This window comes from Uranotaenia lowii, chromosome 2 (assembly GCF_029784155.1).
Source record: "Uranotaenia lowii strain MFRU-FL chromosome 2, ASM2978415v1, whole genome shotgun sequence".
NCBI classification, from domain to species: domain Eukaryota; kingdom Metazoa; phylum Arthropoda; class Insecta; order Diptera; family Culicidae; genus Uranotaenia; species Uranotaenia lowii.
In genome coordinates this window covers 384098182-384117924 of record NC_073692.1, presented here as the reverse complement: position 1 = coordinate 384117924, position 19743 = coordinate 384098182, and the positions used below count along the sequence as shown (strand labels likewise).

The 19743-nt window shown below is 35.2% G+C and overlaps 1 protein-coding gene across 2 annotated transcripts in view; it reads right to left on the bottom strand.

Annotated features, from left to right (window-relative positions):
- The window catches only part of LOC129748338 (activated Cdc42 kinase Ack), a 70987-nt gene that overhangs the window by 43381 nt on the left and 7863 nt on the right, over positions 1–19743 (bottom strand). The window contains exon 1 of one of the 2 annotated variants that reach the window (XM_055742902.1): positions 303–473. The exons of the other annotated variant lie outside the window; for it this stretch is intronic. The gene's annotated coding sequence lies outside the window, so the exon portion shown is untranslated. Of the gene's footprint in view, positions 1–302; positions 474–19743 lie in introns of those variants that run through there. 2 annotated transcript variants of the gene reach the window in all.

The window sequence follows — 19743 nt, the reverse complement described above, 5'->3', positions numbered from 1 at the left end:
TAGAAGTTTACTAGCCAACCTAACTCAAAAAGTGGACACCGAAACTGATCTCAAACTAGCATGTCTAGAAAGACAATCATTTTAAAAGGCTATGGAAAAGGGAAACCCCAAGACCAACAAGCAAAAAACACCCAAAGGGTAATTCAAAATAAAATTGCGGGGTGTGGAGCACATTCTCCCCCCGATTGTAAATATTGTATATAGTTAGTAAATAATAATTAGTTCGCGCCTATCGCCCTACGTTAAATCTAAAATTAGTACCTTAATCTAGTTTAGTTTTATTAAAAGTCAAGAATACTCACTGTTAATTTAATTTCGTCCTTTTTGTGTCCTTGAGAATCGTCCTTGTAGAGTTCTGGTTAAACTGGTCCTAATCATTTGCAGTGTCCAGAATTGTTGAATGCACCTTTGGTTGATTTTTTTTTCGCTGCAACATTCCATCTTCAATATTGGCTCTGGGATTCCAATAGACAACCGGTCGCCTCAAATTGACCCAATTTTCGGTATCCACAGGTATAGCGCGACTTCCGGTTGTGGGTGACATTCCATCGGTGGCTGATTTTAATTAGCCGGTCAGCTGACGTGAGAAGAAGATGATGCAATCATTCCGTTTCCGTTCTTTCTTCCGGTTCATTTTAATTTCCTATTCCGTTCTTCCAATTGGCTCAAGTTTTTCTTTTCCAGTCCTTGTATCCATCTCTTTTTATTGTTTTGTAGTCCCGATTTTGGTTGGTCACATCTGAAAAGTAATGTTTGTTTACAATAGGACAAGAAATAAGTTCGAATTCCTTACCTTCAAGAATCAGAAACCAGTTAAAATTTAAGGTAAACAAAGCCATCCATCAGTAAGTCCTCCTGTGCTACTTATCCATCGCTAGAACGAAAGAAGAAAAATTCAATCCCGCCGGAGCCGGATTTTCTATTTAAACAAAACGCCTGAAACACAGAATAAAAGTAACTTTCCGCAGAGAAAAACACTTCGCCAGTAGCTGCAACACGGATATCCAGTAATTTCACCAACCCCCTGGCAACTTGACGTTTCCCATACAAATCGCGTGTGCCAGTTTTTTTCTGGTTCTCTGGTTCTGTCAAATCGAAAATCAAGCGACTTAACATGTCGGAAGGACGCATATGGAAATATGTTTTCTTTTAACCGATTCAACAAATGAAAAAAACGTTCAGAATTGAAAATTAGTTCAGTTATACATAAAGTGAATCTGTTTTCAAAAGTTCAGTCGAATAAAGGGCACACAGACGTAAATCTGTATGTCCTTTATTACGTTTAAAACTTTTGGACTGATCAAAATAATTCACTGATATACGGCAGATTTTTGGGAAAAGAACCCCTTCCACCAAAACTATTGATGACGATCGTAAAAAATAAATGTAAAACAAAACATTACCACAACAATCATCGAATAATTTTTATAAACTGCGATACATATGATAATTTTAGTATAACAAAACTTTCAAATTATAGCAGAACATTTCTCGGTTTATGGAAAACTGTTCCTATACAATAAATAAATATGTAGAATATTCAATGAGAATAATAATTTCGGTTGAGATTTTTTTTCATTCATTCGAATTTTATGATTTGCACCACATTTGATGATCTGCCCTTTCCATACGCATGGCTCGAAAAGTATGTAAACAAGCGGTACACAAGCGACACCTGCGGATTTCAATCAGGCACACGAAACTCGCCAGAACTGTCAAGTTGCCAGGGGGTTGAATTTCACAGCAATCAAACCGGAATAATATGCGAAAAACGAAAAACCGTCAGCAACAGTCTGAAGCAACCACAAGTTATCCGAATTTTCAAGTTCACTTTGACGTTTGATGTTTGTTTACGTTCGTTTTCGGTTGAGCAGCGTGAGTGTATGAGTGGAATGAGAGAATGAGCGAAGAGTGAGTGCCTCGTCTGTCAGAATGTATGCGATGTTTTTTTGATGTGGCAGTTGAAAGATTAGGGTGTGTCGATTTCTCATAAAAATTATTAATTAATTTTTATTGATGAAAGTCAAATTTTTTGTTTTGTGGAAATTGAAACGTTATTCTTCGGGAAACATTTCTGGAGTGTTTCAATGTACCAAAACTGTTGTTTTTCGTAGAAAATGAATACGATTGCGCCTTCGGATAAATCATTTCTGGAGTTATCGAAAATTCAGGATCTATGTGGGTGGAGAAAGAGTTGGATCAGGGATTCCGGAACATATTTCTGGATAGGATCAGAACTCTGGATTCATTGTTTATTTTGGATGTTTTTCGTATTTTTTGGTTCCTTCTATGGGACTAGTGATTAACATTCTGTTTTTTGTGTGACTCCTCTAGTATTGGTACCTATACTAGGTGGAAGTTAATTAATTGTTATTATGTTCATTTTTTGTATTTTTTGGAATGAATGTGCACGTTGCCAATCGAAATCGAACTGTCCATAGCCAAATCCCTTATCGACAATAGAATAACCAAGTCATGACATTTTGTAAGTAGTAGTTTTTTTGTATTAGTATGGTCCTTCACAGTGTTTAATTTTATGGGTTTATGTTTTTCCATTTTAACTATTTTTGCGATTTTCGCTGGAGACCGGAGACTAGCGTCGCTGATGGTCAGTAGCAGGCCCGCAAGGAGCACCTGTAAACAGCGAGGAGTTACTTGTGTAACGTTGATTCCCTATGACCCCGAAAGTCAACAAGGTAGTTAAAATTGAAAAAACGAACCTACGAAAAATTTGATTGACTTTGAACCTCTGATTCAAGTCAATCAAATTTTTCGTAATTTTAGTACGGAGTGATGTAACAGGGTTACATTTTCGTTTTTGTCTAATTATCATTATTATATATAGTTTCGTTAGTTCAATTAAATCGTTCATTACTGTAGTCAATTGCATGCTATAATATGTAGACTCATACTTAGAACTTACAGCTTAGAAGCGCCTTTATTTATGTAATGCATTTGATAATGCACGTGTTTTAAAGGAAGTGGAGGAAGCTTGCGCTCAACTGAAATTATCTCAATGAGAATTGCGCGCTCAGCGTCATCTCTCGAGTTGACCCCATTATTTTAAGGAATCGGGATTCCAAGGGTGGATCGTTATGAGATGGAACGATCAGACGGGGTAGGAGGGAAAGAGAAGCCACCTTTTTCAATTGGGTCGAAGCCCATTGGTTATTGTGTCCAAAGGTCAACGACTTCCTTCGGGAAATCTTCGACTCCCCAATGAACGCCGATGGTCCTTGTGCGAATCTGAGGAATCCCTTGAATCCACTGGGTTATTCCGAATTTAACCGTGGTAAAAATCAGAAGCGAGATTGTTCTTGTTCCGCGTCTTTGTACCGTAAGAACACGTTAAGTGCCTTTTGATTTGAGTGTTTTAATGTTCCATGTTCCTTCCCAGGAAATTAATTAAGCCCATCCAGTTAGCTAGCTAGAATTTGTGTGCGGTCAGATGATAGTCGTGTGCGTTGCTACCAAAAATAAAAGGTAAACCTCATTTGCCCAAAATGTGTGTTCTGTGTGTGACTAATTGTTTGCCGTAATCTGGCAATTATATCCAGCTCGCAAGCCGACGCACATCTAGCGATTGCTAAAACCGCTACAGCCCAGCAGTTCCGGTACAACACCACGGTGAGGATTCGGACCCCGGCCACTGAGAGTCGGACGAGGTCGTCAGCCGTCACTTGGATGACCTACTCTAATTTGCATCAAGCCACCACCATTCTCTTCGAAGCGCCACCTACACTAAACGTTGGACCCGATACGGTGTCGAGTAACCACGTGCTTGGTAATCACTCCACCGAAGGTATGTACCCATTTGGGAATTTCTCCAGGAATATGTAGTGCGAGCATGCACAATATGTTTTTTTCCAACCTCCAGAATAATCATTCCGGCCGTTGAATTCTTCGGCTCGTTGTTGCTGAAATCATTGACATCATCAACTTCGTCGTTTGACCCACGGTCTCAAAGTAACACCGTCTTACTATCGCAAGCAAGCCTATTTTATCGGCCGGAATCTAAAACGGTACCGCATGAGTGAGTGATAAAAATATGCGCATATAAAAATAGAATTACACTCAGCAAACTCCTCATGTAAAACTTACATAAAAACACACACAGTTTAATTCGGAACCGCCAACCATTGAAGGGTTCCACTTCTGAAAACTCGCCAGAAAGTTATTCAGAACATGTAAACCGCACACGAATAGGGGAAGTTAGGGAAGGAACTATTAAAAATCAAACTTAATGTAATCCTAGGATAAGTAATAAACCACAATTAAGCATGCAGAAAATAGAATAATCGTTTCTACGAATATATGTAAATGAACGTTAAATACAAAGTTATTATTATGTTTTCTTCCAACAAAATGTTCTAAGTTGTTATTTTGTGCTTCCCCGAACATTGAGCTCTTGGGTTAAAAGGTGGTTCACGTGTTCTTCCCCGATTAGTTTTTCTTTTACTCTGGGAGGACTGCCCGGGAAATCAGTCTGCTCGCTTCTGCTTCGTATCACGTGTTAAGCTAGGGTGATTTGGTCTTTTTAAGCCAGTGATGAGAAGCACAAGCGAGTGTTTCTAAGGGGATAGAACGCTGTATCCATAACGTTTTTACTTAATTGGCAAAGGTGGCCGATACGAGTAGTTCCTACTCAAGCTGATTGTATAAAACCTGATCTTTCGTATCCATTCTTGGATCCTTTTAGGAACGACCTGCCCTGAGGTCAAAGTTCTCGCCGGGCAATTTGGACTCGACGAGCGGTCCTCGACTAAAAGAGGTGGCGCTAAAGCCGCTCGTTTAACGAACGCGAAACTGAACAGTGTACAATTCCAGTAGTGCTCCTCCGCGCACTATAGGGTAAGGTGTTAAGGTATAAAAGTCAGTGGCAATATCTTGTTCTCCAATCTTACGTTGTAATATGTTTGAACAGCATTCTAAGAACTATTCAAGTTAAGCATGCTTGGAAAACTACCTACACAAAATCGGATTGGTTTTACAGTCGAAAGCCCAAACTACCCAATTTTGTAGAAAATTGATCTCTTACTTAAGAAATTCTTACAAATGTAACGTCAGTTCAATAAAAAAAATCCATTACATGTGATAAACCATCCAAAACGCAGTTCCATCACGTCACACCCGATAGGAACAACCTACTCCAAGGCGAAGCTGTATCTACCGATTCCGATAACTGCTCAGGCAGCTCGTTTGCTTAAATTTGCATATTGATTTCAACTTCTCCCGGGATGAGATGCTTTATATTGCGGTTCACGTACCCAACGCTGGCTGCCGCCACACCGATAGGGAATTGTGACTGTTGACGTTAAGCAGAAGGTACTACAGCGATAATTAAGCATACCGTCTTGCCCGGGTTTGTTTAGAATACAACCAGATTAACCAGAAGTGGGGTATATGTACAGTTGAGCGGATGTTTTGATCATGTAGTGAAGCGAAACTGACTGATAGACAGACGCTGAGTATTCCACGCGCAAGACGATTTGACCGTTGTTTATTACCTGGTTATAGGTTTGTAGAAAACCCATTTTTTCCAGTGATTATCTCATAGAAAAATCTTTATTTACATTTACAAAACAAGCCTAACAAAATCGAAATTTGCTGTTTTCCATTTGATAAAATTTGTTACAACACTGCAAAGCCAAAACTTGTTTGCATTAACCTTATTGTTGAAATAATTCATCAGGGTGAATTGAGAAGTGCCCTAAATTGGACCCAATTTTATCCAACTGTATAGGAAAATTAATGTGGTTTTTATTTTGCGAACCGTATTTAACATAGAAAAATCGATTGATCATGATGATGTGATGATGATGGGTAAATGAGACAGAAAATGCCGGTTGATTTGGTGCGGAACCCCAAAATGCGAATGATGTAATCAAATCGGCTCACCACACACTGGTGGAGAACAATTTGATTTGGATTGGGTTTAAGTAGCACAGCAAACTGTGCACTAAGTCGTTTGTTTGTTTTTTGGGTGCCGTGCAACGTTCCTTTTAAATATTTATTTTGAATGAAATTTTGGGTCAATTTTGGTAAAACTGACACAAACATTTCACGAAATATTCTTTTCATGCTTAACATTTAAACAAATACGGTATTTTTCAACATCACTTATACACCCATAGAAGAGGTTGCAAAAATTCAACGCCTATTTAGCAAATCTCTGTACCGAAAATGCGCTGAAAACTATACTGTACCAAAGATGAGATGATATGATTGAGCTCCCAAGCAAAATGATGCATGACCACTATACCAAACGAAACAAGAAAAACATTAAATGGGATTTTCATAGTATTGGATAATTTCTCCCAAAAAAATATATAGTGAGAATCAAACTCACTGCAACATTCTCATCCCGGCTTGCCAGTCCGATATCTTACCCAGTGCACCAACTGAGTCGGTTAACAAACGAAAGTTTATTGTCATAGTTATTCTGTCACTGCCAATTACCAAAAAACGCACTGCATTGGCCGTCTGGCGTTTGGCTAGTGTTTTTTCCATCCTTCTTTGTATTTGATGGGGAAGGGATGAGAATTTACATACACACGCACAGCTCATCATGGCTGGTGGTTTTTTGCCGTCGGTTGGAAACAAATATTTAATGTTTTTTTGTTCTAATGCCCGTATACATACACTGTATCAAAAAATTGTCCGTACAGCACGTACCTTGAAATCCAAACAATCAAAATGTGCACTTTTTCAGTCAATAAAAATACTACAAATACATCATTCGCTGCAGAAACTAGTCATTTTTGTAGATCAGTATTAAAAATGTTTATGAATTAAACCTTAAAAATAATCCAATTCATTTTGTATAGAAAGTCCCAAAAACGACGCCAAAAAATTGTCCGTACACTGAGGCCTTTGTCAAATATTAGTCAAGTAAACAGTTATTTGTCAGTCTGTCAAACGCAGAAACGTGAGTTGAATCTCAGCAATGACAATTTCCAGTGGTCTGAGCGATAAATACGGCAAAATTAACTTTATTTAGCATAAATCAGTAGATTTTCGTGTTTCCGAATGTCAACGGGTATATTTTTGTAAAAAGCAGACATTTTTCTGTAAATTAAATCCACAAAAATTAACAAGAAAATGTCTGCTCCCCACAAAAGAATACCCGTTGACATACGGAAATTGATTGCTGACCTGAAGAATGACGGTAAAAGCTTGTCCGAAATTACAGGTATAGTAAAACGGCCAAGATCGTCGGTTCAGTATGTCCTTCCAAATTTTAAGAAGACTAACTCCCTGGAGACCACTCCAGGGAGAGGTCGCAAATTGAAGCTTACGGATCGTCACCATCGCATAATTGTCAGGGAAATCAGTCAGAATCCTAAAATCAGTGCCCCGAAGTTAGCAGACAGCCTGAAGAATATTGAAAACATACAGGTTAATCCTCAAACGGTACTGAACTTAATTCATGAGAAAAAATACCGAGGTCGTGTTGCTCTGAAGAAGCCGTTTATATCTGCTAAAAATAAGAAAAAGCGGCTGGAATACGCTCAAAAGTATGTCCTGGAACCGGAAGAGTTCTGGCAGAACGTCATATTCACTGACGAAAGCTAATTTAATTTTTTTTTGGGTCTTAAGACATGTAAGAGTATGGCGTAATCCAGATACTGAATTGGATCCGAAAAATTTGTGACCGACAGTTAAGCACGGTGGTGGCCATGTAATGGTGTGGTATGCTTTCAGCGCAAATGGCACCGGAAACTTGACATTCATTCACGGAGAAAAATAAATTGATTTATCAGTCATATTACGCGTCTACAGGAAAATAAATATGATTGTTTGGTTCTGACCCGAAAATACGATAAAACCAACCATCAGCTTATACGGTTAGTCTCCATGGAGTTAGTCTTCTTGAAGTTCTGAAGGACATACTGAACCGACGATCATAGCCGTTTTACTATTCTATGCGTAATTCGAAGACAAGTAAATTAAAAAAAATTCGGACAAGCTTTTACCGTCATTCTTCAGGTCGACAATCAGTTTCCGGATATCAACGGGTATTTTTTTGTGAGGAGCAGACATTTTCCTGTTAATTTAATCCACAAATTGTTGAAATCTACTGGTTTATGCTAAATAAAGTTCATTTTACTGTATTTATCGCTCAGAATACTGGAAATTGTCTTTGATGAGATTCCATTCACGTTTCTGCGTTTGACAGACTGACAAATAACTGTTTACCTGACTAATATTTGATAAAGGCCTCAGTGTACGGACAATTTTTTGACGTCGTTTTTGGGACTTTCTATACAAAATGAATTGGATTATTTTTAAGGTTTAATTCATAAAAATTTTTAATACTGATCTACAAAAAGGACTAGTTTCTGCAGCGAATGATGTTATTGTAGTATTTTTATTGACTGAAAAAGTGCACTTTTTGATTGTTTGGATTTCAAGGTACGTGCTGTACGGACAATTTTTTGATACAGTGTACTTACACAGCGCTCGGTACATCATTTGACAACAATCCTTGCTGGCTGAATTTTTCCATGTTGCTTTGTCTTGTGATAGGATATGGGTTACGTTTAATTTGCTTTGTTTTAGACATATGCAATGTGGTTGCGCTGGGAGGACAACGCCAGTTATAAGAAAGCTTGTTAATGCCAGTTCGGCACAGAAGCTTATATCGATAATTCCACCTCCAAGGAAGTTCATTATTGGAGTAGAGTCTGATTTGTGGATGTACACATGATTAGTATAAGTTTCTATTGGAATTTTCTATCTATATGTGTTATGTTAAAATGGTTCATGTTTTAGCTAGAGTATCAAATGGACATTGTTCGCGACATACCAGCCCATTCTCTTATTTTCAATACTGTTGCTTTATGAACAGAAACTTAGGTAATTTTTCAGCGAATTCAATCATCCTATCTATTGGAAAACGATCTCAGCCAAATTTTTGCAATGTTGGTGACAATTGAACTTACAATTAATTTTCACCTGATAACTTGTGCGTCGTAAAATTCATTTTCGAGATATACACAAAAATATAGGAAAGAATATCAAAAAAAAAAAAAAATCAGGCACATATTATATGGATTTCAACCGTAATAAGTCCAAGAGCTGAGAGAAAAAGATGGCAATTTTATTTTGAACCAGTATATTTGTAAGGCTAACAAAAAATGACGAAGTAGCCAAGAACTGCTCAAATTAAATCAAAAACCTTATTTTGAAGTTACGAAAGCCCGTAGAACAGAAGAAAAAAATTTAGAGGAACTTAGAAGTCTTGTTTAGAATTTCTTGATATTCTGGAAATATTAAGTAACTGGTTATAAACTTTAAATAATTCCTGTAAGTTTTAGTTTTGAACAAGAAGGAAGTCGAGTAAGACGGAAATCCCAAGTTTTTTTTACTTTTTACTCAAGAGTATGTTCAGATAATTTGTCGATTAGGCAGTCAGGCAAAAAAACATGTTTTGAGCAGGATGACATATTCATACTTTTTTAACAACAACATACTTAAAAATCAATCGTACAGACACTAGTTGCACTTTTTGCCTTTGCTGTTCATTGGCGTTTGTAAATTGTCGTCATTATTTTTGTTTTAACGCTGATCTGCATTAGAGTGTCAATTTGACTCTGAAGGGTGGAAAGACCAAAAAGTGCTGAAGTTCAAAGTAGCATCTCATAATCGAAAAATTGTTTAAAAAAAATGAAAACACTTATTTTGTGTTGGCACAAGTGTGTAGAATGATGTGCCTACTTTCTGTTTAAGGCTTCTGTTAGCGTTAGCTCAATTTGGCTCAAACGACGCACAGCTGGGCAGACCAGCCCAATCGATGATCAAAACCTCATATCTCTTTTATATAAAATCCTACTGGTTGTATGGTTTCAGGAAAGTTGTTCCTCAGTTCAATATCTCTAATTCGGCGTATTTTTTGTATAAGTGGATATTTAAAAATATATATAGGTATATAGAAAACTTTGTTAAACTTATTAATGTCGAAACCATATTCAACCTTTTGACAGTCTTGTTCAAAGCGGAAGAAAAGAGATGTGTGTAGTCAAAGTTATAGCATTCTGTTTGTCTATTCTTCATCTCTCTTTTACCACCAAATATGTCCAATTCGCATTTCTGGAACCAACTGCTATCTTGAAAATAATTTATAAAGGGAATTTTTCAGATCGCTACATGAAAACCTTGTAAAAAAGACATTTTTTTCATGAGGATAAAGCCAAACTGACAACGTTTGAAATGTTTTCCAGCAGTAAATCACTAATTCGAATTCGTCAAATTTAAATATACATAATTTTTCAAATTTTGTTTGTTGATTTACAGTGAGTGAAATGCTCATATTGTATTATTACATTTTCAGGTATGTTAGCCCTTAATACGCCTCACAAAATAAGTTCAGACCACAACCAAAGGCTGATTCGAAATACTGAGAAAATTTATACAAGAATGATATTTTCATGTAGAATATTCTCAGATCTACTATCGTATCACTTAGAATATTTGAAGTTTTTTTTCCTAATTTTCCGAGTTTTGAGAAGTTTGGACTAAAACTACTAGGATTCGAAGTTTTAGGATAATCAACCTTAGATGGCTAAGACCATAGTCGAGATATCAATCCAGATTTAAAGTAGGGTTTCGTGAGAAACTCCCTAAGAAGCTGTCCCACTTAAGACACCGTGTCTTAAGTTAAAAAAGTGTTTGAGAAGAGATTGACAACTTGGAAGCTTGGAAGTGGAGAAAACCGCATGCCGACAAACAACCAAAGCTGTGAAGAGGACATACACGTGGAATCTAAACAACATTCCATACCAAGTTACCATGAAGATGCATCGACCCTCTCCGATTTGGCCCTAAATCAGTAGGATGACTTATTGTACTGTAAACAGGAAAAAATCAAAGTTTTGGGTGAATCGGACCATTCCCCTCCAAATGATAGTCCCCCCGTTCTTAAAATTGTTGTCTTTTTCCCAAAAACAGCATTTTTTGTGAATATTTCAGTCACCTTAGAAGCTACATGGACCCTTGTTTTGAAGATTTAACTATTTTTAACCGAATGCCATTGTTAAATTTTTTTGAACAGTGTTGCCAGACCCAACATTTTTGTATTTTAAACTTAATCGCTGTTTCTTTCCTAATCATCAACCGATCTGTACATAATTTAGTATTTTATAATTCTCGTATATACGTAACGTAAACTACGACTACGACACACTCGAAGAAATTTCACTAAGCTGGACCAAATCAGTTGAGAATAAGTAGAGATAGAGCAAATTCAGCCGAAAGTCTGATAAGAGTAACAACTCCAGCTCAAGAGCAGTAATTCATAAATGCCTTCCAATAATATGCTTAATATCATCGGTAAAACGGATAATTAAAATGAATTAGGATAACACAACGTACATAAGATAGGCACCGAAACGAAATTCAAAATATCTGAGAAAACTTATGTTCCCGTTTAACCCTTTCTATTCTGTCTACATTTTTGGAAATACTTCCATTCCCTAAACGGGTCGCCAAACAAGATACTTTTTTTAAGAGAAAATTTCCGAACGCAAAAAGATTGCCAGATTGCCTAGTTTAATCCGATTTATCTCGGGTAATTAATACAAAATTAGCGAACAATGATAAAGGCCCAGATTTTGTCCAGATTTATTCACTCTATTTGGCAAATCAAACAGCAAAATTTGTGTTGTAATTTTTTTTATGCCTCGAAAACGAAATTTTTCGAGCAAGTTGTTTGCTATTTTGAAATCAAATGCCGTACTTTGCCAGGTTTTTATATGAAATTGACCGGATTTGTGCGGCTCGGATAAGTGCTGAAAAAATTCTGGTAACCTTAGCTTATATGGTATCAAGATGACATCCGAGTTAAACAAATTTAAGTTTAATACACAAACTTCCAAAGTTTTTATACCATTGATTGAAGGTGTTTTATAGAACAAAATTACTTTCAAAGAAAAAATCATCTGGTCACTGAAACTTATCGTGCAATCGAACGAATTGCTTTATATTTATTCATAATAACAACAAAATGCCTAAAGCTTGGCGATGTGTCGAAAGTACTTTTAATTTCGTCAGAAATCAGCCTCTTATCATTGCGTGGAAGTTTGCGGCTTCCTCGGTTTTTGATTTCCTCTAATAAATAAATACATATTAAACTGTGAATGCCGCTCATCGTTGCTTTTTGCACGCTTCTAACGACGGAAGTATGAGTGGAGTAGAGGCTTAACTCAACTTTTACTCGGTAGTGTCGACCGGCGGTATATAAAAGCGTCTAATTAGTTGTACAGACAGAGTAGATAGACGTTCGGGGAAAACCCATTTTTGCTGACCAAATCGTTGATAATTGATTAAACTTTGATTCGAGAAAGGCTTCTCCGCTTTTCGACGATGATGGGTGCTCTGCGTGCTCAGTAGCTCTACAAAATGACAGCTCTAATGAAACTATTCCGGAAAGATGGAACGATTTTCAAGTTGCCTTCATTGACGATTCATCAAGCATAAATTCCTTTTGATTAGATAGTAAAAATATGTAATATTTTTTTATCAGACGTTATCGTTTTCGATAATAGAAACAGACAAATCGTAAGTTTTTAAACGTTTTTATTTTGGCTAAGCTGTGAAATCTGTAATAATAGCTAAGTAGTCAGTTTGGCGTCTACACGTGCGCTCTTAATTGTCTTTTTATCATTATTTTATGCGAAAAGATGAAGGCCCAGAAGCGAGTTTCATCTATCTAGTTTGGAACCCAAAAAAGACGAGAAAAGCAAATCGGCCAAATTTCATCTCAGAGTAAATCAATATATTGTTTTCTTTTTTTCGGTGGAGCTAAGGATAGCATAAATAAAAGCAGAGCGTGGAATTAATTTTGGGATATTTTATTTGAACATTTTTTAATGAAAGATGGGAAAATAAATTCGGTGAACAAATTTACACCAGTTTGAACTATTTTGTATTTAGTATGAGATGAAGTTCAATACGATTGAAAATAATATTTTTAGGAACCCAATCCTTGTTGAACCTACTCGATTTGAACATTGAAAGACAACCTTATTTCATCTCGTCCCAGACTCTAGCTTTCATTGATTACACTGCATTAATGGAGTCAACGATGACGAAACCCTCCTAATGCTCGGGAAACAGAAAAAAGGTCAAAGTCTGACGTGTCGCCTTATATTACAATGCAGTCCAGATAGGTAACACCGATATAGTGTAACACATCTGACTGAAAATAGTAATTCAGCAAATACAAGTGGAAGAAAAAGTCACGCTTACCTATGGAATAATTATACGCATTTTTTACATAAACAGACCATGGTGGTGACATAAAATAGAAAGAAAAAAGGAAGAAACATCAATCGACAAACCCTTCACAAAGCGTCTGTACGACGACGCCTTAGTAAAGTTGGTATGTACTAGCTGCTGATTAAATAAATGCTGCTGCTTTTTAAGAGGCAGACCCTCTGATATGCGCAAACACAAGTGCGCTAACTCTGACGAATGCATTTCAATAACGTCATCCGATGTGCTCATCAAACTGGCACCAAACACAGCAACTGGTTAGTATCCGATACTGGCATTTAAGCCAACCTAATGTTTTCCTCACTGGCACATTGGCTTTGAAGTTTTAAAACTATACACATAAACCGAAACGTCGCTCTGATCGACGCTTTTGATAGTCGAAGCTGGACGTTGCTGCTTCGATTCGACCGAAACTAGAACGTTTCTAACTGTGGACACGTGATTTCGTTCGAATGTCAATGAACCGATAGATATAACAAAGTCGAACGCTAATTCCGGAATCGGTTTGTGAAACCTTTTTTTGACGATCTGTTTTTTTTTTCAACTTTCAACTGGCACCCACCCCCACCACCAATTTTCATTCCACCCACCCGTCGGAGAGTAAAGAGGAATGAAACGCACGGTGAATCCAAAGAACTTTCGATGAAGGAGACGTTCTAAATCCGGCGACGATTTCGAAAGCGATTCACTGCTTGATGTTACCTTTTATGGGTCAACCAATCATTGAAAGGCACGCAGGTTTAATTGAATGGTCACCGGAATCAACTTTCCCGGGAACGCTCCCCCACGTTTAAGATGAAGTAAGCGACACTGTATGTATATTTTTGTTTAAAAAAAACCATAAATTCTTTAAAAAAAAAATTTGTTCAGAAGAATAACACAGGGAATCAGCATTTTTGGCGCCTATGTTTTAACTGATTAGGGAATGCTTAAACTAATTCGAATAATTTGTTAGACTTCCTTTGTAACTTCTAGTTTTGATTATGGCGTTTCAAAAATTTAAATTTCCTTAGTTTTAAATAAATAAAAATTAATCATTGATAACTGAGGAGTATCAAACAGTTTAGTCATAAACGTGTACAAATTCTTTAAAAAAAGTTTTTCAAAAGTTTACCTTTAAATCATAAAAACGGAAGCCGATTGATACACGCTTATTGCAAATTAGAATTTAGTGCCTGACCACAGGGCTCCTAACAATCAGAAGGTCTGGTTGCAACTGTTTAAAATACAGTTTGTACAAACTGATTTGGCAGAAAACCTGAATGTTGTAAAAATGACTCATTATTGCGAACCTTAATAAACTGTCAAAACACATTTACAGCATTTTGAAGTTCATCGGAAGCCACCATCTTGGATTTTAAAATGGCATCAGATAGCGAAATTCGACTTCTTCTAGTTTAGCTCTTTCACCCAATACCCATATTGTGAGAGCTTCATGCGATTTTGAGTTCTTTAGAACATTTCAAAATTAAGCGGGAGTCGCCATCATGTATTTCAGACAACGAAATTCGAACCAACTCAGGGTATTATCATTCTACCGGACATTTCTCCTATTTATGTAATTAGTTGGCTGATTAGAGCAACGACTAATTTTAGCTATATATGGTTCTCACAAAATCATTATGAAGCTGATCATAATAAAGTTATTAAGCATTGAATTTACTAACGCCATGTTGGTTGCAAAATCGAAGGGCACAAAATGACGCCATGTTGATGGATTTACAATGTCAAGTATTTAATTTTATTTTTGCCTATAAAAATAAATATTCCGTTGAAATTTTCTTATTTAAAAGCAGGGTTACCGAAATCATAGAAAAATCTATAATTTTACAGAATTTTGAGCCAATTTTCATCACAGAATCTGTGTCACAGAACACAGAATTTTAGAAATATTCACAGATTTCACAGAATTTTAAAATTTTCGATTTCGAAATTTAATTTTTTATGTGAATACAAATTTTGGATAATGATCTTTTAATTGGAAAAAAATATAATAAATTAATATTTTTTTAATTTTTTTTTTGGTTTATTTATTACACTTGGTGGTAATTGTGAGCAATAAATTAGTAATGTAAATTGCTTTTTCTTTAGTAAAATGTAAAAAAAAGTCGCAATTTGACAAGACTTTAGTTTGAAATTAATGGAAAAAGCATCACAGAAAACCGTCACAGAATTTTTGGGTAAAATCACAGAAAGTCAGATTTTTTTTTCGTCAAAACACAGATTTTTTTTGCAACCTTGGTGGCCATTCAAATTCAATGTCTGATTTCCCGCATTGTCTCACAAAATTACTGATACTAAAAAACAAGAAAATCAATCCCAAAAGCTCTTTTCAACGGTTTCTACTTTAACCCTCAACCGCATTAGAGTGTCAATTTGACACTATTGCAAGTTTGAATGCTTGTAACTTTTTTCAGAAGCTTCAAAAAACAAAAAAATTTTCGGGCACCCTAAAAGTAGTAAATTCATTTTTCGTTGTATCAAAAATATTGGAAAAAAATGTTGCAATTAGAATAAAATTTGTAGTCATATTTTTTAAAAACTTTACCACCCCTCAAACAGTCTTTACAAGCAATCGAATAAAAAGTAGGTTTTTCAGACCACTTTTTTAACTTGTTGTGACCATTTCATTAAAAAAAATTCAAAAAAAAAATTCTTCCCTTTATTATATAGACCATAACTTAAGCTTTCATGTGCATAAGATAAATATTTTTTTAGTATGTAATGCATGAGCTGCAATAATTTTTCTGAGGCATGTTTTTTCGGATTTTTATTCTTTCCTGCTGAATAACGAGAAAACTAGTAGCTTTAGCTGTATATAATGTTCCAAACATATTTTACTGAGCTTACAAGGTTTTTAGTGATATAAGTTTTGTTGTAATCGGTTAGATATGAAAAGATTAATAACGATTTTAGCTTGGAGTGTCAAATTGACACTCCTAAGTCTGATAAGGGTAACGAAACCTAATGCGGATGAGGGTTAAAAAGTGTTTTATTTGTATTTTAACCTTCCCATGCCGTTCGCAAAATTTCCGTTTCCGGGAAATTTGAGTTGTAGTTTGATTTCGTTCTCCTGACTGTAAATGTTAACCGATTTTGATGATATTATATTCATTGTGTAGGTAATTTGTTCTTTTTACTCAAAATTTTAAAATAAAGTCGATATGTATTACCAAGTTATCAGAAACTGGTTCAGAAAGTAAAAAGTCCGAAAAATCAATTTTATTTTTAAAATGCTCATAACTTTTGACAGCTTTTCTGTATTTAAGTGTTTCATTGATGTTTGAAATCGTCAAGAATCCATCTTTCCGACAGTGTATAGATATGTTGGGGTCCAATGAAAGTTTTGACCGCTATCTCAGATCTTCCGGTAGAAAACAAATCTAACTTAAAAAAAAGATATCAAATTTTTGTTTTGCTTAGCTATATTTCATTTCCCAATGAACCGATTTTCAAAACGCAAATTTTAATTTTTTGACGTTAATTTGATCATTATTTTCATAGAACATACTTGGTCAGTCAAAATTCCAAGTTCTTCAGTATATTGGAATGAAGATAAGAGATTTTAAATGTGCGCTTCGGGTCATATTGACCCGAACGGCATGGGAAGGTTAATAATAGGATCATTAAAACGATTTCAATTTTTAAAATTTCACTGTGACCGACTCTAATTTTGCGCATTTTCCTATCCCGTAAACAAGAAAACCAATTAAAAAAAAAAACAACTAAAAAATGTAAACCCAGATGCGCAAGGTTTGGAACTAAACAGAAATGGTACCGGTTTGGGTAATTCATGAGCATGGCATTCTTGAAAACAGTGAAAATATTAGAGAAATTAACCATGCGATATTTTTTTAAGAATAAGAAAAAGATATTTAAAATAAAGTGGAATGATTTAGTAGATTATACCAATCGGAGGACAAATGTTCGGAGTTCGACTGAGCCGAAGCCATCAGCATTTTTTAACAGAAACTTCAGTTGCAAATACAAATCATTCCTACAGAAGAAGAACAAATTTATGAATTTTAAGGTTAAATAAGTTTTAATACAAGAAACTAGTTTCCGTCATTAAAATACGCTATTTTTATTCTTGTAAACAATATTTAAACTCTGTTGTTATAAAATTTTCTCATGGCGATTACGCTACGTTCGGCTTGGTCAAACTCAACCAAATATTCGTTCAACGGTCAATAAAGGTTCAAAATGTTAAATTCTAACATAACTATGAAGATAAGCCAAAAACTCGAAACTATGTTTGTCATTTATTGAAAGTTGATTTATTTAAAGTACTGCTTTCTTTTGAAAAGTTTCTCTATTAAAATGTAATATAGGCTTTATTCTTAAAAATACAAGAGGAAATAAAGAAAATTATTTAGAATTTACAGTTCTTATTGAATCACAGCTCAGCAGTGTGAAAATTTAAAGATAAAACAAAAATGTTTTGTTCGTTTTGGATTTTTTTTTAAATCGGTTTTCAACACGAAATCTTAAAATTTTCAAAGAGAATTTTGAGTTTTTTATTTGATTAAGCAAATAATCTGTATAAACCTGGGTAAAATCTGGGAACTTTTAATTAATATCTATCAATCCAGCCCAGATTTAATTTATCTCGAATTCTTTATTGGATTTATGGGCAAGCCTGGATATATTAAGAAAATCTGGAATAAACGATAATCATGTATAAAGCATGCATTCTCCTGTACCATCTACAGTGAAAGGTACACAGATACACCTAAGATGTTTTAACACTAAACGTACCGGAGGCGGTCAAATGACGGTTTTTGAACTTTAAACGATGATTACGCCTTATATAATTGTTTTTTCGCAAATTTAACGACAGGACTATTTTTGTTTTTGAAATGCAAGTATTTTTGCGTTTTTAAATTTTTTTTAAGTGTTACGGTTTTCGAATAACGTATGTGGTATACCTATTCATACCGCGAGCGGTCAAATGACGGCAAACACCGTTTTCGCTAAAACTCCCTTGTTTCTCAACCGATTTCTACCAATTTCTAGTTTTGAAAAGCTTATAATTCGACTCAAATATGTTTCTCAGACAATTTTCAGCTACAATCAATAACTTTAAAGTTATTTACAGTACAAGAAAAATTTTATGATAAAACATGCTTCAGGAAAAAGGTTGTAAATCAGTTATTAAGTGCTCGAAAAAAATTTCACATAGTGCCTGAGAAAGCTGAAGTTAGAAGCTATATGTTGCACATATGGAATTTTTTTTTGAAAATTTCCTAAGATCATGGCCACAAAAAATGTAAAAAAGTTGTGTAAAACCCGTACTTTTCAATCAATCAACCGCCAAAGCTGTTCCTGTTACAGTAGAAAATTTTGAAAAAGTGAATTGAAAAGTAGACGTAATTTGTCACATTTTGGCATCTTTAGATTTTTTGAAATACGAAGTACATAATTTATGACGACTTTTCAAAGGTAGCTGTTTTTCGAACTTTTTATCAATTTGGATTTTCTAAGACAATTCCTACACCTAAGCTCAGCTTTGCACTGGATTTTGAGTACGTTAACGTAAGGTTTAGGCAATAAAACTATATGCAAAAGAAAGCTTATTTCATACCGGTTCTAGTGGTGTAACTGCATTGGCGGTGCAATGCTTGGCAAAAATATGATAAATAAAACAGTGAACTAGTTTCTGAATTTTGAGAAGTCAGCACAAATTCTTGCTTGGCAGACGGGCGCAGTGGGTGGTAATATCTCACAGCTATTTTGCACACGAAGACGGATGAAAAGAAACGAAAAAACAAACAAGCATTAGCTCAAATTTTCTAGTTTTACTTTTAGAAATATATTTATTATATTTTTGTAAAGCATTGCACCGCCAAGCCAGTTACATCACTAGAACCGGCATGAAATTTGCTTTCTTTTACATATAGTTTTATTGCCTAAACTATACGTTAACGTACTCAAAATCCAGTGCAAAGCTGAATTTGGGTGTAGGGATTGTCTCAGAAAATCCAGATTCATAAAAAGTTCGCAAAACAACTACCTTTGTAAAGCCGTCAAAAATTATGTATTTAGTATTTTAAAAATCCAAAGATGCCAAAATGTGACAAATTACGTCTACTTTTCAATTAACTTTTTCAAAATTTTCTACTGTAACAGGAACAGCTTTGGCGGTTGATTGATTGAAAAGTACGGGTTTTACACAACTTTTTTACATTTTTTGTGGCCATGATCTTAGAAAATTTTCAAAAAAAATTTCCATATGTGCAACATATAGCTTCTAACTTCAGCTTTCTCAGGCACTATGTGAAATTTTTTTCGAGCACTTAATAACTGATTTACAACCTTTGTCCTGAAGCATGTTTTTTCATAAATTTTTTCTTGTACTGTAAATAACTTTAAAGTTATTGATTGTAGCTGAAAATTGTCTGAGAAACATATTTGAGTCGAATTATAAGCTTTTCAAAACTATAAATTTGGTAGAAATCAGTTGAGAAA